The 24,896-nt window shown below is 46.6% G+C and overlaps 6 non-coding genes and 39 pseudogenes across 6 annotated transcripts; 34 read left to right on the top strand and 11 right to left on the bottom strand.

The window, feature by feature from the left end:
• Positions 1-536: 536 nt before the first annotated feature.
• LOC148260796 (5S ribosomal RNA) lies at positions 537-654 on the top strand (annotated as a pseudogene).
• Positions 655-859: 205 nt separating this feature from the next.
• On the top strand, positions 860-978 carry LOC148260795 (5S ribosomal RNA; annotated as a pseudogene).
• A 209-nt stretch (positions 979-1,187) lies between these two features.
• Positions 1,188-1,306, top strand: LOC148260794 (5S ribosomal RNA; annotated as a pseudogene).
• A 561-nt stretch (positions 1,307-1,867) lies between these two features.
• LOC148260793 (5S ribosomal RNA) lies at positions 1,868-1,985 on the top strand (annotated as a pseudogene).
• A 204-nt stretch (positions 1,986-2,189) lies between these two features.
• LOC148260792 (5S ribosomal RNA) lies at positions 2,190-2,308 on the top strand (annotated as a pseudogene).
• A 208-nt stretch (positions 2,309-2,516) lies between these two features.
• LOC148260791 (5S ribosomal RNA) lies at positions 2,517-2,635 on the top strand (annotated as a pseudogene).
• Positions 2,636-2,837: 202 nt separating this feature from the next.
• On the top strand, positions 2,838-2,956 carry LOC148260790 (5S ribosomal RNA; annotated as a pseudogene).
• A 957-nt stretch (positions 2,957-3,913) lies between these two features.
• LOC148260789 (5S ribosomal RNA) lies at positions 3,914-4,034 on the top strand (annotated as a pseudogene).
• A 684-nt stretch (positions 4,035-4,718) lies between these two features.
• On the top strand, positions 4,719-4,837 carry LOC148260788 (5S ribosomal RNA). Its single transcript, XR_015819916.1, has one exon. It is a non-coding gene; the product is annotated as a 5S ribosomal RNA (ribosomal RNA).
• Positions 4,838-5,396: 559 nt separating this feature from the next.
• On the top strand, positions 5,397-5,515 carry LOC148260787 (5S ribosomal RNA; annotated as a pseudogene).
• A 1,444-nt stretch (positions 5,516-6,959) lies between these two features.
• LOC148260786 (5S ribosomal RNA) lies at positions 6,960-7,078 on the top strand (annotated as a pseudogene).
• Positions 7,079-7,641: 563 nt separating this feature from the next.
• LOC148260785 (5S ribosomal RNA) lies at positions 7,642-7,760 on the top strand (annotated as a pseudogene).
• A 205-nt stretch (positions 7,761-7,965) lies between these two features.
• LOC148260784 (5S ribosomal RNA) lies at positions 7,966-8,084 on the top strand (annotated as a pseudogene).
• A 561-nt stretch (positions 8,085-8,645) lies between these two features.
• Positions 8,646-8,763, top strand: LOC148260783 (5S ribosomal RNA; annotated as a pseudogene).
• A 201-nt stretch (positions 8,764-8,964) lies between these two features.
• LOC148260782 (5S ribosomal RNA) lies at positions 8,965-9,083 on the top strand (annotated as a pseudogene).
• Positions 9,084-9,292: 209 nt separating this feature from the next.
• On the top strand, positions 9,293-9,411 carry LOC148260781 (5S ribosomal RNA). The gene has a single exon (XR_015820346.1). It is a non-coding gene; the product is annotated as a 5S ribosomal RNA (ribosomal RNA).
• A 204-nt stretch (positions 9,412-9,615) lies between these two features.
• LOC148260780 (5S ribosomal RNA) lies at positions 9,616-9,734 on the top strand (annotated as a pseudogene).
• A 209-nt stretch (positions 9,735-9,943) lies between these two features.
• LOC148260779 (5S ribosomal RNA) lies at positions 9,944-10,062 on the top strand (annotated as a pseudogene).
• Positions 10,063-10,267: 205 nt separating this feature from the next.
• LOC148260778 (5S ribosomal RNA) lies at positions 10,268-10,386 on the top strand (annotated as a pseudogene).
• A 558-nt stretch (positions 10,387-10,944) lies between these two features.
• LOC148260777 (5S ribosomal RNA) lies at positions 10,945-11,063 on the top strand (annotated as a pseudogene).
• A 559-nt stretch (positions 11,064-11,622) lies between these two features.
• On the top strand, positions 11,623-11,741 carry LOC148260776 (5S ribosomal RNA; annotated as a pseudogene).
• Positions 11,742-12,271: 530 nt separating this feature from the next.
• Positions 12,272-12,390, top strand: LOC148260775 (5S ribosomal RNA; annotated as a pseudogene).
• A 560-nt stretch (positions 12,391-12,950) lies between these two features.
• On the top strand, positions 12,951-13,068 carry LOC148260774 (5S ribosomal RNA; annotated as a pseudogene).
• A 205-nt stretch (positions 13,069-13,273) lies between these two features.
• On the top strand, positions 13,274-13,392 carry LOC148260773 (5S ribosomal RNA; annotated as a pseudogene).
• A 210-nt stretch (positions 13,393-13,602) lies between these two features.
• LOC148260772 (5S ribosomal RNA) lies at positions 13,603-13,721 on the top strand (annotated as a pseudogene).
• A 561-nt stretch (positions 13,722-14,282) lies between these two features.
• On the top strand, positions 14,283-14,401 carry LOC148260771 (5S ribosomal RNA; annotated as a pseudogene).
• Positions 14,402-14,610: 209 nt separating this feature from the next.
• On the top strand, positions 14,611-14,729 carry LOC148260770 (5S ribosomal RNA; annotated as a pseudogene).
• Positions 14,730-15,288: 559 nt separating this feature from the next.
• LOC148260769 (5S ribosomal RNA) lies at positions 15,289-15,407 on the top strand. The gene has a single exon (XR_015820571.1). It is a non-coding gene; the product is annotated as a 5S ribosomal RNA (ribosomal RNA).
• A 559-nt stretch (positions 15,408-15,966) lies between these two features.
• On the top strand, positions 15,967-16,085 carry LOC148260768 (5S ribosomal RNA). Its single transcript, XR_015819557.1, has one exon. It is a non-coding gene; the product is annotated as a 5S ribosomal RNA (ribosomal RNA).
• Positions 16,086-16,289: 204 nt separating this feature from the next.
• LOC148260767 (5S ribosomal RNA) lies at positions 16,290-16,408 on the top strand (annotated as a pseudogene).
• A 561-nt stretch (positions 16,409-16,969) lies between these two features.
• LOC148260766 (5S ribosomal RNA) lies at positions 16,970-17,087 on the top strand (annotated as a pseudogene).
• Positions 17,088-17,291: 204 nt separating this feature from the next.
• Positions 17,292-17,410, top strand: LOC148260765 (5S ribosomal RNA; annotated as a pseudogene).
• A 559-nt stretch (positions 17,411-17,969) lies between these two features.
• On the top strand, positions 17,970-18,088 carry LOC148260764 (5S ribosomal RNA). Its single transcript, XR_015819832.1, has one exon. It is a non-coding gene; the product is annotated as a 5S ribosomal RNA (ribosomal RNA).
• Positions 18,089-18,293: 205 nt separating this feature from the next.
• On the top strand, positions 18,294-18,412 carry LOC148260763 (5S ribosomal RNA; annotated as a pseudogene).
• An 865-nt stretch (positions 18,413-19,277) lies between these two features.
• LOC148260762 (5S ribosomal RNA) lies at positions 19,278-19,395 on the bottom strand (annotated as a pseudogene).
• Positions 19,396-19,598: 203 nt separating this feature from the next.
• On the bottom strand, positions 19,599-19,716 carry LOC148260761 (5S ribosomal RNA; annotated as a pseudogene).
• A 235-nt stretch (positions 19,717-19,951) lies between these two features.
• LOC148260760 (5S ribosomal RNA) lies at positions 19,952-20,070 on the bottom strand (annotated as a pseudogene).
• Positions 20,071-20,629: 559 nt separating this feature from the next.
• Positions 20,630-20,748, bottom strand: LOC148260759 (5S ribosomal RNA; annotated as a pseudogene).
• A 205-nt stretch (positions 20,749-20,953) lies between these two features.
• Positions 20,954-21,072, bottom strand: LOC148260758 (5S ribosomal RNA; annotated as a pseudogene).
• Positions 21,073-21,277: 205 nt separating this feature from the next.
• Positions 21,278-21,396, bottom strand: LOC148260757 (5S ribosomal RNA; annotated as a pseudogene).
• A 205-nt stretch (positions 21,397-21,601) lies between these two features.
• LOC148260756 (5S ribosomal RNA) lies at positions 21,602-21,720 on the bottom strand (annotated as a pseudogene).
• Positions 21,721-22,279: 559 nt separating this feature from the next.
• LOC148260755 (5S ribosomal RNA) lies at positions 22,280-22,398 on the bottom strand (annotated as a pseudogene).
• A 561-nt stretch (positions 22,399-22,959) lies between these two features.
• On the bottom strand, positions 22,960-23,078 carry LOC148260754 (5S ribosomal RNA). The gene has a single exon (XR_015820930.1). It is a non-coding gene; the product is annotated as a 5S ribosomal RNA (ribosomal RNA).
• A 917-nt stretch (positions 23,079-23,995) lies between these two features.
• On the bottom strand, positions 23,996-24,114 carry LOC148260753 (5S ribosomal RNA; annotated as a pseudogene).
• Positions 24,115-24,323: 209 nt separating this feature from the next.
• Positions 24,324-24,442, bottom strand: LOC148260752 (5S ribosomal RNA; annotated as a pseudogene).
• Between the last annotated feature and the right edge of the window lie 454 nt (positions 24,443-24,896).

The following is a 24,896-nucleotide window of genomic DNA, read 5'->3' as shown; positions in this document are numbered from 1 at the left end:
GTTACGCGCGAATGGAATTATAAACCGCTGGTTGATTTGCAAAGGTGAGTCACGGTGCCGGGGCATATTACTTGATATTAGAACGAGAAAGAGAGATGCAGAGTGCTCGCACAAGGAAACAAATGACGGGAGGGGGGATGGGAGGAGAAAGAGTGTATGTATTTGCAGTGTAGAATGAAACATGAGGGATCATACCAGCACTAATGCAACGGATTCTATCAGAACTCCGCAGTTAAGGGTGATTGGGCGAGAAAAGTACTCGGATGGGTGATCCCCTGCGAAGTCCTTATATTTCACCCATTTTCTAGGGAGGTCCTCGTGTTGCACCCATCTTTTTGAAGATGATTCTTTCGACGTTACGCGCGACTTGATTTATGGTCCGCAGGTTTATTCGCAAATGTGAGTCACGACGCCGTGGCATTTTACTTGATATTAGAACGAGTACGGGAGGTGCAGTTTGCACGCACAAGGAAACAAATGATGGGAGGAGGAAGAAAAGAGAAGGAGTGTATGTATTTGAAGCGCAAAATTAAACAAGTGGCATCATACCAGCACTAATGCACTAGATCCCATCAGAACTCTGCAGTTAAGTGTGCTTGGGCGAGAGTAGTACTTGGATGGGTGACCTCTTGGGAAGTCCTCGTATCGCAACAATTTTTTTTTCAGATGGGTCGTTCGACGTTACGCGCGACTGGAACTATGTTCCGCTGGTTTATACGCAAATGTGAGTCAAGAATCAGAGGCATTTTAATCGATATTCGAACGAGAAGGAGAGGTGCAGTGTGAACGCACAAGGAAACAAATGATGAGAGGGGGGGAGGGAAGAAGGAGTGTATGTATTTTCAGCTCGAAATTAAACAGGTGCGGTCACACCAGCACAAATGCACCGGATCCCATCAGAACTACACAGTTAAGTGTGCTTTGGCGAAAGTAGTACAATGATGGGTTACCTCCTGGGAAGTTCTCGTGTTGCACCCATTTTCTTTTTTTCAGATGTGCCGTTCGACGTTACGCGCGACTTTAATTATGGTCCGCAGATTTATTCACAAATGTGAGTCACGGTGCCGTTGCATTTTACTTGATATTTGAACGAGAACGAGAGGTGCAGTGCGCACGCAGAAGGAGACAAATGACGGGAGGGAGAAGAAAGGAGAAGGAGTGTATGTATTTGGAGCGCGAATTTAAACAGGTGCGATCATACCAGCACTACAGTCCCGGATCCCATCAGAACTCCGTAGCTAAGTGTGCTTGGGTGAGAGTAGTACTCGGATCGGTGACCACCTGGGAAGCCCTCGTGTTGCACCTATTTTTTTTCGGATGGGTTGTTCGACGTTACGGGCGAATGGAATTATAAACCGCTGGTTCATTTTCAAAGGTGAGTCACGGTGCCGGGGCATATTACTTGATATTAGAACGAGAAAGAGAGATGCAGAGTGCACGCACAAGGAAACAAATGACAGGAGGGGGAATGGGAGGAGAAAGAGTGTATGTATTTGCAGTGCAGAATGAAACATGAGGGATCATACCAGCACTAATGCAACGGATTCTATCAGAACTCCGCAGTTAAGGGTGCTTGGGCGAGCAAACTACTCGGATGGGTGACCTCCTGCGAAGTCCTTATATTTCACCCATTTTCTTGGGAGATCCTCGTGTTGCACCCATCTTTTTGCAGATGATTCTTTCGACGTTACGGGCGACTTGATTTATGGTCCGCAGGTTTATTCGCAAATGTGAGTCACGGCGCCGTGGCATTTTACTTGATATTAGAAGGAGTACGGGAGGTGCAGTGCGCACGCACAAGGAAACAAATGACGGGAGGAGGAAGAAAAGAGAAAGAGTGTATGCATTTGAAGCGCAAAATTAAACAAGTGGCATCATACCAGCACTAATGCACTGGATCCCATCAGAACTCTGCAGTTAAGAGTGCTTGGGCGAGAGTAGTACTCGGATGAGTGACCTCTTGGGAAGTCCTCGTATCGCAACAATTTTTGTTCAGATGGGTCGTTCGACGTTACGCGCGACTGGAACTATGGTCCGCTGGTTTATACGCAAATGTGAGTCAAGAATCATGGGCATTTTAATCGATATTAGAACGAGAAAGAGAGGTGCAGTGTGAACGCACAAGGAAACAAATGAAGGGAAGGGGGGAGGGAAGAAGGAGTGTATGTATTTTCAGCACAAAATTAAACAGGTGCGGTCACACCAGCACAAATGCACCGGATCCCATTAGAACTCCGCAGTTAAGTGTTCTTTGGCGAAAGTAGTACAATGATGGGTTACCTCCTGGGAAGTTCTCATATTGTACCCATTTTTTTTTTTCAGATGTGCCGTTCGACGTTACGCGCAACTTGAATTATGGTCCTCAGGTTTATTCGCAAATGTGAGTCACGGCGCCGTGGCATTTTACTTGATAGTAGAACGAGAACGGGAGGTGCAGTGCGCACGCACAGGGAAACAAATGACAGGAGGGGGAAGAAAGGGGAATGAGTTTATGTATTTGCAGCGCGAAATTAAACAAGTGCGATCATACCGGCACTAATACACCAGATCCCATCAGAACTCCGCACTGAAGTGTGCTTGGGCGAGATTAGTACTCGGATGGGTGACCTCCTGGGAAGTCCTCGTGTTGCACCAATTTTTTTTCAGACGGGTCATTCGACGTTGCGCGTGTCTAGAACTAGGGTCCGCTGGTTTATACGCAAATGTGAGTCAAGAAGCAGGGGCATTTTAATCGATATTAGAACGAGAATGAGAGGTGAAGTGTGAACGCACAAGGAAACAAATGACAGGCGAGGGAAGAAAGGAGGAGTGTATGTATTTGCAGCGCGAAATTAAACAGGTTCGATCATACCAGCACTAAAGCCCCGGATCCCATCAGAACTCCGCAGTTAAGTGTGCTTGGGCGAGAGTAGTACTCAGATGGGTGACAACTTGGGAAGCCCTCGTGTTGCACCTATTTTTTTTCGGATGGGGTGTTCGACGTTACGCGCGAATGGAATTATAAACCGCTGGTTCATTTGCAAAGGTGAGTCACGGTGCTGGGGCATATTACTTGATATTAGAACGAGAAAGAGAGATGCAGAGTGCACGCACAAGGAAACAAATGACGGGAGGGGGGATGGGAGGAGAAAGAGTGTATGTATTTGCAGTGCAGAATGAAACATGATGGATCATACCAGCACTAATGCAACGGATTCTATCAGAACTCCGCAGTTAAGGGTACTTAGGCGAGAAAAGTACTCGGATGGGTGACCTCCTGCAAAGTCCTTAAATTTCACCCATTTTCTTGGGAGGTCCTCATGTTGCACCCATCTTTTTGCAGATAATTCTTTCGACGTTACGCGCGACTTGATTTACGGTCCGCAGGTTTATTCGCAAATGTGAGTCATGGCGTCGTGGCATTTTACTTGATATTAGAACGAGTACGGGAGGTGCAGTGCGCACGCACAAGGAAACAAATGACGGGAGGAGGAAGAAAAGATAAGGAGTGTATGTATTTGAAGCGCAAAATTAAACAAGTGGCATCATACCAGCACTAATGCACTGGATCCCATTAGAACTTTGCAGTTAAGTGTGCTTTGGCGAGAGTAGTACTCGGATGGGTGACCTCTTGGGAAGTGCTCGTATCGCAACAATTTTTTTTCAGATGGGTCGTTCGACGTTACGCGCGACTGGAACTATGGTCCGCTGGTTTATACGCAAATGTGAGTCAAGAATCAGGGGCATTTTAATCGATGTTAGAACGAGAAGGAGAGGTGCAGTGTGAACGCACAAGGAAACAAATGATGGGAGGGGGGGAGGGAAGAAATAGTGTATGTAAGAAGGAGAGGTGCAGTGTGAACGCACAAGGAAACAAATGATGGGAGGGGGGGAGGGAAGAAGGAGTGTATGTATTTTTAGCACGAAATTAAACAGGTGCGGTCACACCAGCACAAATGCACCGGATCCCATCAGAACTCCGCAGTTAAGTGTGCTTTGGCGAAAGTAGTACAATGATGGGTTACCTCCTGGGAAGTTCTCATTACGTGCGACTTTAATTATGGTTCGCAGATTTATTCGCAAATGTGAGTCACGGCGCCGTGGCATTTTACTTGATATTTGAACGAGAACGAGAGGTGCTGTGCGCACGCACAAGGAAGTCCTCGTGTCGCACTAATTTTTTTTTCAGACGGGTCGTTCGACGTTACGCGCGACTGGAACTAGGGTCCATTGGTTTATACGTAAATGTGAGTCAAGAAGCAGGGGCATTTTAATCGATATTAGAACGGGAAGGAGAGATGCAGAATGCACGCAAAAGGAAACAAATGATGGGAGGGGGGATGGAGGGAAAAAATGTGTATGTATTTGCAGCGCAGAATGAAACATGAGCAATCATACTAGCACGAATGCAACGGATTCTATCAGAACTCCGCAAGTTAAGGGTGGTTGGGCGAAAGTAGCTCTAGGATGGGTGACCTCCTGCGAAGTCCTTATATTTCACCCATTTTCTTAGGAAGTCCTCGTGTTGCACCCATTTTTTTGCAGATGATTCTTTCGACGATACGCGCGACTTGAATTATGGTCCTTAGGTTTATTCGCAAATGTCTGTCACGGCACTGTGGCATTTTACCTGATATTAGAACGAGCACGGGAGGTGCAGTGCGCACGCACAAGGAAACAAATGACGGGAGGGGGAAGAAAGGAGAAGGAGTTTATGTATTTGCAGTGCGGAATTAAATGGGTGCGATCATACCAGCACTAATGCACTGGATCCCATCAGAACTCTGTAGTTAAGTGTGCTTGGGCGAGAGTAGTACTTGGATGGGTGACCTCCTGGGAAGTCCTCGTGTCGCACCAATTTTTTTTCAGACGGGTCGTTCGACGTTACGCGCGACTGGAACTGGGGTCCGCTGGTTTATACGCAAATGTGAGTCAAGAAGCAGGGGCATTTTAATCGATATTATAACGAGAAGGAGAGGTGCAATGTGAACGCACAAGGAAACAATTGATGGGAGGGGGAGGGAAGGAGAAGGAGTGTATGTATTTTCAGCACGAAATAAAACAAGTGCGATCATACCAGCACTAATGCAGCGGATTCTATCAGAACTCCGTAGGTAAGGGTGCTTCGGCGAGAGTAGTACTAGCATGGGTTACCTCCCGCGAAGTCCTTATATTTCACTCATTTTCTTGTGAAGTCCCCGTGTTGCACCCATTTTTTTGCAGATGATTCTTTCGACATTACGCGCGACTTGAATTATGGTCCTCAAGTTTATTCGCAAATGTGAGTCACGACACCATAGTATTTTACTTGATATTAGAACGAGCACGGGAGGTGCAGTGCGCACGCACAAGGAAACAAATGACGGGACGGGGAAGAAAGGAGAAGGAGTTTATCTATTTGCAGCGTGAAATTAAACGGGTGCGATCATACCAGCACTATTGCCCTGAATCCCATCAGAACTCCGCAGTTAAGTGTACTTGGGTGAGAGTAGTACTCGGATGGGTGACCTCCTGGTAAGTCCTTGTGTTGCTCCAATTTTTTTTATGACGGGTCGTTCGACATTACGCGCGACTGGAACTATTGTCCGCTGGTTTATAAGCAAATGTGGGTCAAGAATCAGGGGTGTTTTAATCGATATTAGAACGAGAAGGAGAGGTGCAATGTGAACGCACAAGGAAACAAATGATGGGAGGGGGGGAGGGAAGAAGGAGTGTATGTATTTTCAGCATGAAATTAAACAGGTGCGGTCATACCAACACTAATGCATCGGATTCTATCAGAACTCCGTAGGTAAGGGTGCTTGGGCGAGAGTAGTGCTAGCATGGGTTACCTCCTGCGAAGTCCTTATATTTCACCCATTTTCTTGTGAAGTCCTTGTGTTGCACCCATTTTTTTGCAGATGATTCTTTCGACGTTACGCGCGACTTGAATTATGGTTCTCAGGTTTATTCGCAAATGTGAGTCACGGCGCTGTAGCATTTTACTTGATATTAGAACGAGAACGGGAGGTGCAGTACGCATGCACAAGGAAACAAATGACGGGAGGGGGAAGAAAGGGGAATGAGTTTATGTATTTGCAACGCAAAATTAAACAGGTGCGATCATACCAGCACTAATGCACCGGATCCCATCAGAACTCCGCAGTGAAGTGTACTTGGGCGAGATTAGTATTCGGATGAGTTGTTCGACGTTACACGCGAATGGAATTATAAACCGCTGGTTCATTTGCAAAGGTGAGTCATGGTGCCGGGGCATATTACTTGATATTAGAACGAGAAAGAGAGATGCAGAGTGCACGCACAAGGAAACAAATGACGGGAGGGGGGATGGGAGGAGAAAGAGTGTATGTATTTGCAGTGCAGAATTAAACAGGTGCGATCATACCAGCACTAATGCAGCGGATTCTATCAGAACTCCGTAGGTAAGGGTGCTTGGGCGAGAGTAGTTCTAGCATGGGTTACCTCCTGCGAAGTCCTTATATTTCACCCATTTTCTTGTAAAGTCCTCGTGTTGCACCCATTTTTTTGCAGATGATTCTTTCGACGTTACGCGCGACTTGAATTATGGTCCTCAGGTCTATTCGCAAATGTGAGTCACGGCACCGTAGTATTTTACTTGATATTAGAACGAGCACGGGAGGTGCAGTGCACACAAACAAAGAAACAAATGACGGGAGGGGGAAGAAAGGAGAAGGAGTTTATGTATTTGCAGCGCGAAATTAAACGGGTGCGATCATACCAGCACTAATGCACTGGAAGTCCTTGTGTTGCACCAATTTTTTTTCAGATGGGTCGTTCGATGTTACGCGCGACTGGAACTATGGTCCGCTGGTTTATACGCAAATGTGAGTCAAGAATCAGGGGTATTTTAATCGATATTAGAACGAGAAGGAGAGGTGCAGTGTGAACGCACAAGGAAACAAATGATGGGATGGGGGGAGGGAAGAAGGAGTGTATGTATTTTCAGCACGAAATTAAACAGGTGCGGTCACACCAGCACAAATGCACCGGATCCCATTAGAACTCCGCAGTTAAGTGTGCTTTGGCGAAAGTAGTACAATGATGGGTTACCTCCTGGGAAGTTCTCGTGTTGCACCCCTTTTCTTTTTTTCAGATGTGCCGTTCGACGTTACGGGCGACTTTAATTATGGTCCGCAGGTTTATTCGCAAATGTGAGTCACGGCGCCGTGGCATTTTACCTGATATTTGAACGAGAACGAGAGGTGCAGTGCGCACGCACAAGGAAACAAATGACGGGAGGGGGAAGAAAGGAGAAGGAGTGTATGTATTTGCAGCGTGAAATGAAACAGGTGCGATCATACCAGCACTAATGCAACGGATTCTATCAGAACTCCGTAGGTAAGGGTGCTTGGGCGAGAGTAGTACTAGCATGGGTTACCTCCTGCGAAGTCCTTATATTTCACCCATTTTCTTGTGAAGTCCTCGTGTTGCACCCATTTTTTTGCAGATGATTCTTTCGACGTTACGCCTGACTTGAATTATGGTCCTCAGGTTTATTCGCAAATGTGAGTCATGGCACCGTGGCATTTTACTTGATATTAGAACGAGAACGGGAGGTACAGTGCGCACGTACAAGGAAACAAATGACGGGAGGGGGAAGAAAGGGGAATGAGTTTATGTATTTGCAGCGCCAAGTTAAACACGTGCGATCATACCAGCACTAATGCACCGGATCCCATCAGAACTCTGCAGTGAAGTGTGCTTGGGCGAGATTAGTACTCGGATGGGTGACCTCCTGGGAAGTCCTCGTGTTGCACCAATTTTTTTTCAGACGGGTCTTTCGACGTTACGCGCGTCTGGAGCTAGGGTCCGCTTGTTTATACGCAAATGTGAGTCAAGAAGCAGGGGCATTTTAATCGATATTAGAACGAGAATGAGAGGTGAAGTGTGAACGCATAAGGAAATAAATGACGGGAGGGGGAAGAAAGGAGAAGGAGTATATGTATTTGCAGCGCGAAATTAAACAGGTGCGATCTTACCAGCACTAAAGCTCCGGATCCCATCAGAACTCCGCAGTTAAGTGTGCTTGGGCGAGCCTAGTACTCGGATGGGTGACGACTTGGGAATCCCTCGTGTTGCACCTATTTTTTTTCGGATGGGTTGTTCGACGTTACGCGCGAATGGAATTAGAAACCGCTGGTTCATTTGCAAAGGTGAGTCACGGTGCCGGGGCATATTACTTGATATTAGAATGAGAAAGAGAGATGCAGAGTGCACGCACAAGGAAACAAATGACGGGAGGGGGGATTGGAGGAGAAAGAGTGTGTGTATTTGCAGTGCAGAATGAAACATGAGGGATCATACCAGCACTAATACAACGGATTCTATCAGTACTCCGCAGTTAAGGGTGCTTGGGCGAGAAAAGTACTCGGATGGGTGACCTCCTGCAAAGTCCTTATATTTCACCCATTTTCTTGGGAGGACCTCGTGTTGCACCTGTCTTTTTGCAGATGATTCTTTCGACGTTATGCGCGACTTGATTTATAGTCCGCAAGTTTATTTGCAAATGTGAGTCACGGCGCCGTGGCATTTTACTTGATATTAGAACGAGTACGGGAGGTGCAGTGCGCACGCACAAGGAAACAAATGACGGGATGAGGAAGAAACGAGAATGAGTGTATGTATTTGAAGCGCAAAATTAAACAAGTGGCATCATACCAGCACTACTGCCCTGGATCCCATCAGAACTCTGCAGTTAAGTGTGCTTGGGCGAGAGTAGTACTCGGATGGGTGACCTCTTAGGAAGTCCTCGTATCGCAACAATTTTTTTTCAGATGGGTTGTTCGACGTTAGGCGCGACTGGAACTATGGTCTGCTGGTTTATACGCAAATGTGAGTCAAGAATCAGGGGAATTTTAATCGATATTAGAACGAGAAGGAGAGGTGCAGTGTGAACGCACAAGGAAACAAATGATGGGGGGGGAGGAAAGAAGTAGTATATATATTTTCAGCACGAAATTAAACAGGTGCGGTCACACCAGCACAAATGCACCGGATCCCATCAGAACTCCGTAGTTAAGTGTGCTTTGGCGAAAGTAGTACAATGATGGGTTACCTCCTGGGAAGTTCTCGTGTTGCACCCATTTTCTTTTTTTCAGATGTGCCGTTCGAAGTTACGCGCGACTTTAATTATTGTCCGCATATTTATTCGCAAATGTGAGTCACGGCGCCGTGGTATTTTACTTGATATTTGAACGAGAACGAGAGGTGCAGTGCGCACGCACAAGGAAACAAATGACGGGAGGGGGAAGAAAGGAGAAGGAGTGTATGTATTTGCAGCGCAGAATTAAACGGGTGCGGTCATACCAGCACTAATGCACCGGATCCTATCAGAACTCCGCAGTTAAGTGTGCTTGGGCGAGAGTAGTACTCGGATGGGTGACCTCTTGGGAAGTCCTCGTGTCGCACCAATTTTTTTTCAGACGGGTCGTTCGACGTTACGCGCGACTGGAACTATAATCCGCTGGTTTATACGGAAATGTGAGTCAAGAATCTGGGGCATTTTAATCGATATTACAACGAGAAAAAGAGGTGCAGTGTGAATGCACAAGGAAACAAATGATGGGAGGGGGGGAGAGAAGAAGGAGTGTATGTATTTTCAGCCCGAAATTAAACATGTGCGCTCACACCAGCACAAATGCACCGGATCCCATTAGAACTCCGCAGTTAAGTGTGCTTTGACGAAAGTAGTACAATGATGTGTTACCTCCTGGGAAGTTCTCGTGTTGCACCCATTTTCTTTTTTTCAGATGTGCTGCTTGACGTTACGCGCGACTTTAATTATGTTCCGCAGATTTATTCGCAAATGTGAGTCACGGCGCCGTGGCATTTTACTTGATATTTGAACGAGAACGGGAGGTGCAGTGCGCACACACAAGGAAACAAATTACAGGAGGGGGAAGAAAGGGGAATGAGTTTATGTATTTGCAGCGCAAAATTAAATGAGTGCGATCATACCAGCACTATTGCACCGGATCCCATCAAAACTCCGCAGTTAAGTGTGCTTGGGCGAGATTAGTACTCGGATGGGTGACCTCCTGGGAAGTCCTCGTGTCGCACCAATTTTTTTTCAGACGGGTCGTTCGACATTACGCGCGTCTGGAACTAGGGTCCGCTGGTTTATACGCAAATGTGAGTCAAAATGCAGGGGCATTTTAATCGATATTAGAACGAGAATGAGAGGTGAAGTGTTAACGCACATGGAAACAAATGACGGGAGGGGGAAGAAAGGAGAAGCAGTGTATGTATTTGCAGCGCGAAATTAAACAGGTGCGATCATACCAGCACTAAAGCCCTGGATCCCATCAGAACTCCGCAGTTAAGTGTGATTGGGCGAGAGTAGTACTCGGATGGGTGACCTCCTGGGAAGTCCTCGTGTCGCACCAATTTTTTTTCAGACGGGTCGTTCGACGTTACGCGGGACTGGAATTAGGGTCCACTGGTTTATACGCAAATGTGAGTCAAGAAGCAGGGGCATCTTAATCGATATTAGAACGAGAAGGAGAGGTGCAGTGTGAACGCACAAGGAAACAATTGATGGAAGGGGGAGGGAAGGAGAAGGAGTGTATGTATTTTCAGCACGAAATGAAACAGGTACGATCATACCAGCACTAATGCAACGGATTCTATCAGAACTCCGTAGGTAAGGGTGCTTGGGGGAGAGTAGTACTAGCATGGGTTACCTCCTGCGAAGTCCTTATATTTCACCCATTTTCTTGTGAAGTCCTCGTGTTGCACCCATTTTTTGCAGATGATTCTTTCGACGTTACGCGCGACTTGAATTATGGTCCTCAAGTTTATTCGCAAATGTGAGTCACGGCGCAGTAGAATTTTACTTGATATTAGACCGAAAACGGGAGGTGCAGTGCGCACGCACAAGGAAACAACTGACGGGAGGGGGAAGAAAGGGGAATGAGTTTATGTATTTGCAGCGCAAAATTAAACAGGTGCGATCATACCAGCACTAATGCACCGGATCCCATCAGAACTCCGCAGTTAAGTGTGCTTTGGCGAGAGTAGTACTCGGATTGGTGACCTCCTCGAAAGTCCTCGTGTCGCACCAATTTTTTTTCAGACGGGTCGTTCGACGTTACGCGCGACTGGAACTATTGTCCGCTGGTTTATACGCAATTGTGAGTCAAGAAGCAGGGGCATTTTAATCGATATTAGAACGAGAAGGAGAGGTGCAGTGTGAACGCACAAGGAAACAATTGATGGGAGGGGGAGAGAAGGAGAAGGAGTGTTTGTATTTTCAGCACGAAATGAAACAGGTACGATCATACCAGCACTAATGGAACGGATTCTATCAGAACTCCGTAGGTAAGGGTGCTTGGGCGAGAGTAGTACTAGCATGGGTTACCTCCTGCGAAGTCCCTATATTTCACCCATTTTCTTGTGAAGTCCTCGTGTTGCACCCATTTTTTTGAAGATGATTCTTTCGACGTTACGCGCGACTTGAATTATGGTCCTCAGGTTTATTCACAAATGTGAGTCACGGCGCTGTAGCATTTTACTTGATATTAGAACGAGAACGGGAGGTGCAGCGCGCACGCATAAGGAAACAAATGACGGGAGGGGGAAGAAAAGAGAAGGAATGTATGTATTTGCAGCGCGAAACTAAACTGGTGCGATCATACCAGCACTAAAGCCCCGGATCCCATCAGAACTCCGCAGTTAAGTGTGCTTGGGCGAGATTAGTACTCGGATGGTTGACCTCCTCGGAAGTCCTCGTGTCGCACAAATTTTTTTGTAGATGATTCTTTCGACATTACGCGCGACTTGAATTATGGTCCTCAGGTTTATTCGCAAATGTGAGTCACCACGCTGTAGCATTTTACTTGATATTAGAACGAGAACGGGAGGTGCAGTGCGCACGCACAAGGAAACAAATGACGGGAGGGGGAAGAAAGGGGAATGAGTTTATGTATTTGCAGCGCAAAATTAAACAGGTGCGATCATACCAAAACTAATGCACCGGATCCCATCAAAACTCCGCAGTGAAGTGTGCTTCGGCGAGATTAGTACTCGGATGGGAGACCTCCTGGGAAGTCCTCGTGTGACACAAATTTTTTTTTTCAGACTGGAAATTCGACGTTACGCGCGACTGGAATTAGGGTTCACTGGTTTATACGTAAATGTGAGTCAAGAAGTAGGGGCATTTTAATCGATATTAGAACGAGAATGAGAGGTGAAGTGTGAACGCACAAGGAAACAAATGACGGAAGGGGAAAAAAGGAGAAGGAGTGTATGTATTTGCAGCGCGAAATTAAACTTGTGCGATCATACCAGCACTAAATCTCCGGATCCCATCAGAACTCCACAGTTAAGTGTGCTTGGGCGAGGGTAGTACTCGGATGGGTGACCACTTGGGAAGCCCTCGTGTTGCACCTATTTTTTTTCGGATGGGTTGTTCGACGTTACGCGCGATGGAATTATAAACCGCTGGTTCATTTGCAAAGGTGAGTCACTGTGCCGGGGCATATTACTTGATATTAGAACGAGAAAGAGAGATGCAGAGTGCTCGCACAAGGAAACAAATGACGGGAGGGGGGATGGGAGGAGAAAGAGTGTATGTATTTGCAGTGCAGAATGAAACATGAGGGATCGTACCAGCAGTAATGCAACGGATTCTATCAGAACTCCGTAGTTAAGGGTGCTTGGGCGAGAAAAGTACTCGGATGGGTGAGCTCCTGCGAAGTCCTTATATTTCGCCCATTTTCTTGGGAGGTCCTTGTGTTGCACCCATCTTTTTGTAGATGATTCTTTCGACATTACGCGCGACTTGATTTATGGTCTGCAGGTTTATTCGTAAATGTGAGTCACGGCGCCGTGGCATTTTACTTGATATTAGAACGAGTACGGGAGGTGCAGTGCGCACGCACAAGGAAACAAATGACGGGAGGAGGAAGAAAAGAGAAGGAGTGTATGTATTTGAAGTGCAAAATTAAACAAGTGGCATCATACAAGCACTAATGCACTGGATCCCATCAGAACTCTGCAGTCAAGTGTGCTTGGGCGAGAGTAGTACTCGGATGGGTGACCTCTTGGGAAGTCCACGTATCGCAACAATTTTTTTTCAGATGGGTCGTTCGACGTTACGCGCGACTGAAACTATGGTCCGCTGGTTTATACGCAAATGTGAGTCAAGAATCAGGGGCATTTTAATCGATATTAGAACGAGAAGGAGAGGTGCAGTGTGAACGCACAAGGAAACAAATGATGGGAGGGGGGGAAGGGAAGAAGGAGTGTATGTATTTTCAGCACGAAATTAAACAGGTGCGGTCACACCAGCACAAATGCACCGGATCCCATCAGAACTCCGCAGTTAAGTGTGCTTTGTCGGAAGTAGTACAATGATGGGTTACCTCCTGGGATGTTCTTGTGTTGCACCCATTTTCTTTTCTTCAGATTTGTCGTTCGACGTTACGCGCGACTTTAATTATGGTCCGCAGATTTATTCGCAAATGTGAGTCACGGTGCCGGGGCATATTCCTTGATATTAGAACGAGAAAGAGAGATGCAGAGTGCACGCACAAGGAAACAAATGACAGGAGGGGGGATGGAAGGAGAAAGAGTTTATGTATTTGCAGCGCGAAATTAAACGGGTGCGATCATACCAGCACTATTGCACCGGATCCCATCAGAACTCCGCAGTTAAGTGTGCTTGGGCGAGTGTAGTACTCGGATGGGTGACCTCTTGGGAAGTCCTTGTGTCGCAATAATTTTTTTTTCAGACGGGTCGTTCGACGTTACGAGGGACTGGAACTAGGGTCCACTGGTTTATACGCAAATGTGAGTCAAGAAGCAGGGGCATTTTAATCGATATTAGAACGAGAAGGAGAGATGCAGAGTGCACGCACAAGGAAACAAATGACGGGAGGGGGGATGGAGGGAGAAAAAGTGTATGTATTTGCAGCACAGAATGAAACATGAGCAATCATACCAGCACCAATGCAACGGATTCTATCAGAACTCCGCAAGTTAAGGGTGTTTGGGCGAGAGTAGCTCTAGGATGGGTGACCTCCTGCGAAGTCCTTATATTTCACCCATTTTCTTAGGAAGTCCTCGTGTTGCACCCATTTTTTGCAGATGATTCTTTCGATGATACGCACGACTTGAATTATGGTCCTCAGGTTTATTGGCAAATGTGAGTCACTGCACCGTAGCATTTTACTTGATATTAGAACGAGCACGGGAGGTGCAGTGCGCACGCACAAGGAAACAAATGATGGGAGGGGGAAGAAAGGAGAAGGAGTTTATCTATTTGCAGCGCGGAATTAAACGGGTGCGATCATACCAGCACAAATGCAACGGATCCCATCAGAACTCCGCAGTTAAGTGTGCTTTGGCAAAAGTAGTACAATGATGGGTTATCTCCTGGTAAGTTCTCGTGTTGCACCCATTTTATTTTTTTCAGATGTGCCGTTCGACGTTACGCGCGACTTTAATTATGGTCCGCAGATTTATTCGCAAATGTGAGTCACGGCGCCGTGGCATTTTACTTGATATTTGAACGAGAACGAGAGGTGCAGTGCGCACGCACAAGGAAACAAATGACGGGAGGGGGAAGAAAGAAGAAAGAGTTTATGTATTTGCAGCGCGGAATTAAACGGGTGCGATCATACCAGCCCTAATGCACTGGATCCCATAAGAACTCCGCAGTTAAGTGCGCTTGGGCGAGAGTAGTACTCGGAGGGGTGACCTCCTGGTAAGTCCTCGTGTCGCACCAATTTTTTTTCAGACGGGTCGTTCGACGTTACGCGCTACTGAAACTATTGTCCGCTGGTTTATACGCAATTGTGAGTCAGGAAGCAGGGGCATTTTAATCGATATTAGAACGAGAAGGAGAGGTGCAGTGTGAACGCACAAGGAAACAATTGATGGGAGGGGGAGGGAAAGAGAAGGAGTGTATGTATTTTAAGCACGAAATGAAACAGGTGCGATCATACCAGCACTAATGCAACGGATTCTATCAGAACTCCGTAGGTAAGGGTGCTTGGACGAGAGTAGTACTAGCATGGGTTACCTCCTGCGAAGTCCTTATATTTCACCCATTTTCTTGTGAAGTCCTCGTGTTGCACCCATTTTTTTGCAGATGATTCTTTCGACGATACGCGCGACTTGAATTATGGTCCTCAGGTTTGTTCGCAAATGTGCGTCATGGCACCGTAGCATTTTACTTGACATTAGAACGAGCACGGGAGGTGCAGTGCGCACGCACAAGGAAACAAATGACGGGAGGGGGAAGAAAGGAGAAGGAGTTTATGTATTTGCAGCGCAAAATTAAACAAGTGCGATCATACCAGCACTAATGCACCGGATCCCGTCAGAACTCTGTAGTTAAGTGTGCTTGGGCGAGAGTAGTACTCGGATGGGTGACCTCCTGGGAAGTCCTCGTGTCGCACCAATTTTTTTTCAGACGGGTCGTTCGACGTTACGCGCGACTGAAACTAGGGTCCGCTGGTTTATACGCAAATGTGAGTCAAGAAGCAGAGGCATTTTAGTCAGTGTTAGAACGAGAAGGAGAGGTGCAGTGTGAACACACAAGGAAACAATTGATGGGAGGGGGAGGGAAGGAGAAGGAGTGTATGTATTTTCAACGCGAAATGAAACAGGTGCGATCATACCAGCACTAATGCAATGGATTCTATCAGAACTCCGTAGGTAAGGGTGCTTGGGCGAGAGTAGTACTAGCATGGGTTACCTCCTGCGAAGTCCTTATATTTCACCCATTTTCTTGTGAAGTCCTCGTGTTGCACCTATTTTTTTGCAGATGATTCTTTCAACGTTACGTGCGACTTGAATTATGGTCCTCAGGTTTATTCGCAAATGTGAGTCACGGCGCTGTAGCATTTTACTTGATATTAGAACAAGAACGGGACGTGCAGTGCACACGCACAAGGAAACAAATGACGGGAGGGGGAAGAAAGGGGAATGAGTTTATGTATTTGCAGCGCGAAATTAAACAGGTGCGATCATACCAGCACTAAAGCACCGGATCCCATCAGAACTCCGCAGTTAAGTGTGCTTGGGCGAGATTAGTACTCGGATGGGTGACCTCCTGGAAAGTCCTCGTGTCGCACCAATTTTTTTTCAGACGGGTCGTTCGACGTTACGGGAGTCTGGAACTAGGGTCCGCTGGTTTATACGCAAATGTGAGTCAAGAAGCAGGGGCATTTTAATCGATATTAGAACGAGAAGGAGAGATGAAGTGTGAACGCACAAGGAAACAAATGATGGAGGGGGAAGAAAGGAGAAGGAGTGTATGTATTTCCAACGCAGAATTAAACAGGTGCGATCATACCAGCACTAAAGCCCCGGATCCTATCAGAACTCCGCAGTTAGGTGTGCTTGGGCAAGAGTAGTACTTGGATGGGTGACCACTTGGGAAGCCCTCGTGTTGCACCTTTTTTTTCTCGGATGGGTTGTTCGACGTTACGCGCGAATGGAATTATAAACCGCTGGTTCATTTGCAAAGGTGAGTCACAGTGCCGGGGCATATTACTTGATATTAGAACGAGAAAGAGAGGTGCAGAGTGCACGCACATGGAAACAAATGACGGGTGGGGGGATGGGAGGAGAAAGAGTGTATGTATTTGCAGTGCAGAATGAAACATGAGGGATCATACCAGCACTAATGCAACGGATTCTATCAGAACTCTGCAGTTAAGGGTGCTTGGGCGAGAAAAGTACTCAGACGGGTGACCTCATGCAAAGTCCTTATATTTCACCCATTTTCTTGGGAGGTCCTCGTGTTGCGCCCATCTTTTTGCAGATGATTCTTTCGACGTTACGCGCGACTTGCTTTATGGTCTGCAGGTTTATTCGCAAATGTGAGTCACGGCGCCGTGGCATTTTACTCGATATTAGAACGAGTAGGGGAGGTGCAGTGCGCACGCACAAGGAAACAAATGACGAGAGGAGGAAGAAAAGAGAAGGAGTGTATGTATTTGAAGCGCAAAATTAAACAAGTGGCATCATACCAGCACTAATGCACTGGATCCCATCAGAACTCTGCAGTTAAGGGTGCTTGGGCGAGAGTAGTACTTGGATGGGTGACCTCTTGGGAAGTCCACGTATCGTAATAATTTTTTTTCAGATGGGTCGTTCGACGTTACGCGCGACTGGAACTATGGTCCGCTGGTTTATACGCAAATGTGAGTCAAGAATCAGGGGCATTTTAATCAATATTCGAACGAGAAGGAGAGGTGCAGTGTGAACGCACAAGGAAACAAATGATTGGAGGGGGGGAGGGAAGAAGGAGTGTATGTATTTTCAGCACGAAATTAAACAGGTGCGGTCACACCAACACTAATGCACCGGATCCCATCAGAACTCCGCAGTTAAGTGTGCTTTGGCGAAAGTAGTACAATGATGGGTTACCTCCTGGGATGTTCTCGTGTTGCACCCTTTTTTTTTCAGATGTGCCGTTCGACGTTACGCGCGACTTTAATTATGGTCCGCAGATTTATTCGCAAATGTGAGTCACGGCGCCGTGGCATTTTACTTGATATTTGAACGAGAACGAGAGGTGCAGTGTGCACGCACAAGAAAACAAATGACGGGAGGGGGAAGAAAGGAGATGGAGTTTATGTATTTGCAGCGCGAAATTAAACTGGTGCGATCATACCAGCACTAATGCAACGGATTCTATCAGAACTACGTGTGTAAGGGTGCTTGGGCGAGAGTAGTACTAGCATGGGTTACCTCCTACGAAGTCCTTATATTTCACCCATTTTCTTGTGAAGTCCTCGTGTTGCACCCATTTTTTTGCAGATGATTCTTTCGACGTTACGCACGACTTGAATTATGGTCCTCAGGTTTATTCGCAAATGTGAGTCACGGCGTTGTAGCTATTTACTTGATATTAGAACGAGAACGGGAGGTGCAGTGCGCACGCACAAGGAAACAAATGACGGGAGGGGGAAGAAAGGGGAATGAATTTATGTATTTGCAGTGTGTAATTAAACAGGTGCGATCATACCAGCACTAATGCACCGGATCCCATCAGAACTCCGCAGTGAAGTGTGCTTGGGCGAGATTAGTACTCGGATGGGTGACCTCCTGGGAAGTCCTCGCGTCGCACCAATTTTTTTTCAGACAGGTCGTTCGATGTTACGCGCGTCTGGAACTAGGGTCCGCTGGTTTATACGCATATGTGGGTCAAGAAGCAGGGGCATTCTAATCGATATTAGAACGAGAATGAGAGGTGAAGTGTGAACGCACAAGGAAACAAATGACGGGAGGGGGAAGAAATGAGAAGGAGTGTATGTATTTGCAGCCCGAAATTAAACAGGTGCGATCATACCAGCACTAAAGCTCCGGATCCCATCAGAACTCCGCAGTTAAGTGTTCTTGGGCGAGAGTAGTACTCGGATGGGTCACCACCTGGGAAGCCCTCGTGTTACACCTATTTTTTTTTCGGATGGGTTCTTCGACGTTACGCGCGAATGGAATTATAAATCACTGGTTCATTTGCAAAGGTGAGTCACGGTGCCGGGGCATATTACTTGATATTAGAACGAGAAAGAGAGATGCAGAATGCACGCACAAGGAAACAAATGACGGGAGGGGGGTTGGAAGGAGAAAGAGTGTATGTATTTGCAGTGCAGAATGAAACATGAGGGCTCATACCAGCACTAATGCAACGGATTCTATCAGAACTCCGTAGGTAAGGGTGCTTAGGCGAGAGTAGTACTAGCATGGGTTACCTCCTGCGAAGTCCTTATATTTCACCCATTTTCTTGTGAAGTCCTCGTTTTGCACCCATTTTCTTTTTTTCAGTTGTGCCGTTCGAAGTTACGCGCGACTTTAATTAGGGTCCGCAGATTTATTCGCAATGTGAGTCATGGCGCCGTGGCATTTTACTTGATATTTGAACGAGGACGAGAGGTGCAGTGCGCACGCACAAGGAAACAAATGACGGGAGGGGGAAGAAAGGAGAAGGAATGTATGTATTTGCAGCGCGAAATTAAACAGGAGGTCACCCATCCGACTACTACTCTCGCCCAAGCACACTTAACTGCAGAATTCTGATGGGATCCAGTGCATTAGTGCTGGTATGATGCCACTTTTTTAATTTTGCGCTTCAAATACATACACTTCTTCTCTTTTCTTCCTCCTCCCGTCATTTGTTTCCTTGTGCGTGCGCACTGCACCTCCCGTTCTCGTTGAAATATCAAGTAAAATGCCACGACGCCGTGACTCACATTTGCGAATAAATCTGCGGACCATAATTAAAGTCGCGCGTAACGTCGAACGGCACATCTGAAAAAAAGAAAATGGGTACGAGAACTTTCCAAGAGGTAACCCATCATTGTACTACTTTCGCCAAAGCACACTTAACTGTGGAGTTCTGATGGGATCCGGTGCATTTGTGCTGGTGTGACCGCACCTGTTTAATTTCGTGCTGAAAATACATACACTCCTTCTTCCCTCCCCCCTCCCATCATTTGTTTTCTTGTGCGTTCACACTACACCTCTCCTTCTCGTTCTAATATCGATTAAAATGCCCCTGATTCTTGACTCACATTTGCGTATAAACCAGCGGACCATAGTTCCAGTCGCGCGTAACGTCGAACGACCCATCTGAAAAAAAATTGTTGCGATATGAGGATTTCCCAAGAGGTCACCCATCCGAGCACTACTCTCGCCCAAGCACACTTAACTGTAGAGTTCTGATGGGATCCAGTGCATTAGTGCTGATATGATGCCACTTGTTTAATTTTGCGCTTCAAATACATACACTCCTTCTCTTTCTTCCTCCTCCCGTCATTTGTTTCCTTGTGGGTGCGCACTGCACCTCCCGTACTCGTTCTAATATCAAGTAAAATGCCACGGTGCCGTGACTCACATTTGCGAATAAACCTGCGGACCATAAATCAAGTCGCGCGTAACGTCGGAAGAATCATCTGCAAAAAGATGGGTGCAACACGAGGACCTCCTAAGAAAATGGGTGAAATATAAGGACTTCGCAGGAGGTCACCCATCCGAGCACTAATCTCGCCCGAGCACACATAACTGCGGAGTTCTGATGGGATCCGGTGCATTAGTGCTGGTATGATCGCATCTATTTAATTTTGCGCTGCAAATACATAAACTCATTCCCCTTTCTTCCCCCTCCCGTCATTTGTTTCCTTGTGCGTGCGCACTGCACCTCCTGTTCTCGTTCTAATATCAAGTAAAATTCTACAGCGTCGTGACTCACATTTGCGAATAAACTTGAGGACCATAATTCAAGTCGTGCGTAACGTCGAAAGAATCATCTGCAAAAAAATGGGTGCAACACGAGGACTTCACAAGAAAATGGGTGAAATATAAAGACTTCGCAGGAGGTAACCCATGCTAGTACTACTCTCGCCCAAGCACCCTTACCTACGGAGTTCTGATAGAATCCGTTGCATTAGTGCTGGTATGATCGCACCTGTTTTATTTCGTGCTCAAAATACATACACTCCTTCTCCTTCCCTCCCCCTCCCATCAATTGTTTCCTTGTGCGTTCACACTGCACCTCTCCTTCTCGTTCTAATATCGATTAAAATGCCCCTGATTCTTGACTCACATTTGCGTATAAACCAGCGAACCATTGTTCCAGTCGCGCGTAACGTCGAACGACCCCCCTGAAAAAAAATTGTTGCGATACGAGGACTTCCCAAGAGGTCACACATCCGAGTACTACTCTCGCCCAAGCACACTTCACTGCGGAGTTCTGATGGGATCCGATGCATTAGTGCTGGTATGATCGCACCTGTTTAATTTTGCGCTGCAAATACATAAACTCATTCCCCTTTCTTCCCCCTCCCGTCATTTGTTTCCTTGTGCGTGCGCACTGCACCTCCCGTTCTCGTTCTAATATCAAGTAAAATGCTACACCGCTGTGACTCACATTTGCGAATAAACCTGAGGACCATAATTCAAGTCGCACGTAACGTTGAAAGAATCATCTGCAAAAAAATGGGTGCAACACGAGGACTTCCCAAGTGGTCACCCATCTGAGTACTACTCTCGCCCAAGCACACTTAGCTGCGGAGTTATGATGGGATCTGTTGCACTAGTGCTGGTATGATCGAACCTGATTAATTTCGCGCTGCAAATACATAAACTCCTTCTCCTTTCTTCCCCCTCCCGTCATTTGTTTCCTTGTGTGTGCACTCTGCATCTCTCTTTCTCGTTCTAATATCAAGTAATATGCCCCGGCACCGTGACTCACCTTTGCAAATGAACCAGTGGTTTATAATTCCATTCGCGCCTAACGTCGAACAACCCATCCGAAAAAAAATAGGTGCAAGACGAGGGCTTCCCAAGTGGTCACCCATCCGAGTACTACTCTCGCCCAAGCACACCTAACTGCGAAGTTCTGATGGGATCCGAGGCTTTAGTGCTGGTAAGATCGCACCTATTTAATTTCGCGCTGCAAATACATACACTCCTTCTCCTTTCTTCCCCCTCCTGTCATTTGTTTCCTTGTGCGTTCACACTTCACCTCTCATTCTCGTTCTAATATCGATTAAAATGCCCCTGCTTCTTGACTCACATTTGCATATAAACCAGCGGACCCTAATTCCAGACGCGCGTAACGTCGAATGACCTGTCTGAAAAAAAATTGGTGTGACACGAGGACTTCCCAGGAGGTCACCCATCCGAGTACTAATCTCTCCCAAGCACACTTCACTACGGAGTTATGATGGGATCCGCTGCATTAGTGCTGGTACGATCGCACCTGTTTAATTTCGGGCTGCAAATACATAAATTCATTCCCCTTTCTTCCCCCTCCCGTCATATGTTTCCTTGTGCGTGCGCACTGCAGCTCCCGTTCTCGTTCTAATATCAAGTAAAATGCTACAGCGTCGTGACTGACATTTGCGAATAAACCTGAGGACCATAATTCAAGTCGCGCGTAACGTCGAAAGAATCATCTGCAAAAAAGTGCGTGTTACACGAGGACTTCACAAGAAAATGGGTGAAATATAAGGACTTCGCAGGAGGTAACCCATGCTAGTACTACTCTCGCCCAAGCACCCTTACCTACAGAGTTCTGATAGAATCCGTTGCATTAGTGCTGCTATGATCGCACCTGTTTCATTTCGTGCTGAAAATACATACACTCCTTCTCCTTCCCTCTCCCTCCCATCAATTGTTTCCTTGTGCGTTCACACTGCACCTCTCCTTCTCGTTCTAATATCGATTAAAATGCTTCTGCTTCTTGACTCACATTTGCGTATAAACCAGCGGACCCTAGTTCCAGTCGCGCGTAACGTCGAACGACCCGTCTGAAAATAAATTGGTGCGACACGAGGACTTTCCAGGAGGTCACCCATCCGAGTACTACTCTCGCCCAAGCACACTTAACTGCGGAGTTCTGATGGGATCCGGTGCATTAATGCTGGAATGATCGCACCCGTTTAATTTTGCACTGCAAATACATATACTCCTTCTCCTTTCTTCCCCCTCCCGTCATTTGTTTCCTTGTGCGTGCGCACTGCACCTCCCGTGCTCGTTCTAATATCAAGTAAAATGCTACGGTGCCGTGACTCACATTTGCGAACAAACCTGAGGACCATAATTCAAGTCGCGCGTATCGTCGAAAGAATCATCTGCAAAAAAATGGGTGCAACACGAGGACTTCCTAAGAAAATGGGTGAAATATAAGGACTTCGCAGGAGGTCACCCATCCTAGTGCTACTCTCGCCCAAGCACCCTTAACTTGCGGAGTTCTGATAGAATCCGTTGCATTGGTGCTGGTATGATTGCTCATGTTTCATTCTACGCTGCAAATACATACACTTTTTCTCCCTCCATCCCCCCTCCCGTCATTTGTTTCCTTGTGCGTGCACTCTGCATCTCTCCTTCTCGTTCAAATATCGATTAAAATGCCCCTGCTTCTTGACTCACATTTGCGTATAAACCAGCGGACCCTAGTTCCAGTCACGCGTAACGTCGAATGACCCGTCTGAAAATAAATTGGTGCGACACGAGGACTTCCCAAGAGGTCACCCATCCGAGTACTACTCTCGCCCAAGCACACTTAACTGCGGAGTTCTGATGGGATCCGGTGCATTAATGCTGGTATGATCGCACCCGTTTAATTTTGCGCTGCAAATACATATACTCCTTCTCCTTTCTTCCCCCTCCCGTCATTTGTTTCCTTGTGCGTGCGCACTGCACCTCCCGTGCTCGTTCTAATATCAAGTAAAATGCTACGGTGTCGTGACTCACATTTGTGAATAAACTTGAGGACCATAATTCAAGTCGCGCGTATCGTCGAAAGAATCATCTGCAAAAAAATGGGTGCAACACGAGGACTTCCTAAGAAAATGGGTGAAATATAAGGACTTCGCAGGAGGTCACCCATCCTAGAGCTACTCTCGCCCAAGCACCCTTAACTTGTGGAGTTCTGATAGAATCCGTTGCATTGGTGCTGGTATGATTGCTCATGTTTCATTCTGCGCTGTAAATACATACACTTTTTCTCCCTCCATCCCCCCTCCCGTCAATTGTTTCCTTGTGCGTTCACACTGCACCTCTCCTTCTCGTTCTAATATCGATTAAAATGCCCCTGCTTCTTGACTCACATTTGCGAATAAACCTGAGGACCATAATTCAAGTCGCGCGTAACTTCGAAAGAATCATCTGCAAAAAAATGGGTGCAACACGAGAACTTTGCAAGAAAATGGGTGAAATATAAGGACTTCGCAGGAGGTAACCCATGCTAGTACTACTCTCGCCCAAGCACCCTTACCTATGGAGTTCTGATAGAATCTGATGCATTAGTGCTGGTATGATCGCACATGTTTCATTTCGTGCTGAAAATACATACACTCTTTCTCCTTCCCTCCCCCTCCCGTCATTTGTTTCCTTGTGCGTGCACTCTGCATCTCTCTTTCTTATTCTAATATCGATTAAAATGCCCCTGCTTCTTGACTCACATTTGCGTATAAACCAGTGGACCCTAGTTGCAGTCGCGCATAACGTCGAACGACCGGTCTGAAAAAAAAAATTAGTGCGACACGAGGACTTCCCAGGAGGTCACCCATCCGAGTATTACTCTCGCCGAATCATACTTAACTGCGGAGTTCTAATGGGATCCAGTGCATTAGTGCTAGTATGATCGCACATTTCTAATTTCGCGCTGCAAATACATAAACTCCTTCTCCTTTCTTCCCCCTCCCGTCATTTGTTTCCTTGTGCGTGCACACTGCACCTCACGTTCTCGTTCAAATATCAAGTAAAATACCACAGCGCCGTGACTCACATTTGCGAATAAATCTGCGGACCATAATTAAAGTCACGCGTAACGTCGAACGGCACATTTGAAAAAAAGAAAATGGGTGCAACACGAGAACTTCCCATGAGGTAACCCATCATTGTACTACTTTCGCCAAAGCACACTTAACTGCGGAGTTCTGATGGGATCCGATGCATTTGTGCTGGTGTGACCGCACCTGTTTAATTTCGTGCTAAAAATACATACACTCCTTCTTCCCTACCCCCCTCCCATCATTTGTTTCCTTGTGCGTTCACACTGCACCTCTCCTTCTCATTCTAATATCGATTAAAATGCCCATGATTCTTGACTCACATTTGCGTATAAACCAGCGGACCATAGTTCCAGTCGCGCGTAACGTCGAAAGAATCATCTACAAAAAAATGGGTGCAACACGAGAACTTTACAAGAAAATGGGTGAAATATAAGGACTTCGCAGGAGGTAACCCATGCTAGTACTACTCTCACCCAAGCACCCTTACCTATGGAGTTCTGATAGACTCCGATGCATTAGTGCTGGTATGATCGCACCTGTTTCATTTCGTGCTGAAAATACATACACTCTTTCTCCTTCCCTCCCCCTCCCGTCATTTGTTTCCTTGTGCGTGCACTCTGCATCTCTCTTTCTCGTTCT

Source organism: Carica papaya, chromosome 5 (genome assembly GCF_054855325.1).
Source record: "Carica papaya isolate Zhongbai chromosome 5, ASM5485532v1, whole genome shotgun sequence".
Classification (NCBI taxonomy): Eukaryota; Viridiplantae; Streptophyta; class Magnoliopsida; order Brassicales; family Caricaceae; genus Carica; species Carica papaya.
Note: the sequence above shows the minus strand (reverse complement) of the source record. Positions and strands in the feature narration are given on the sequence as shown.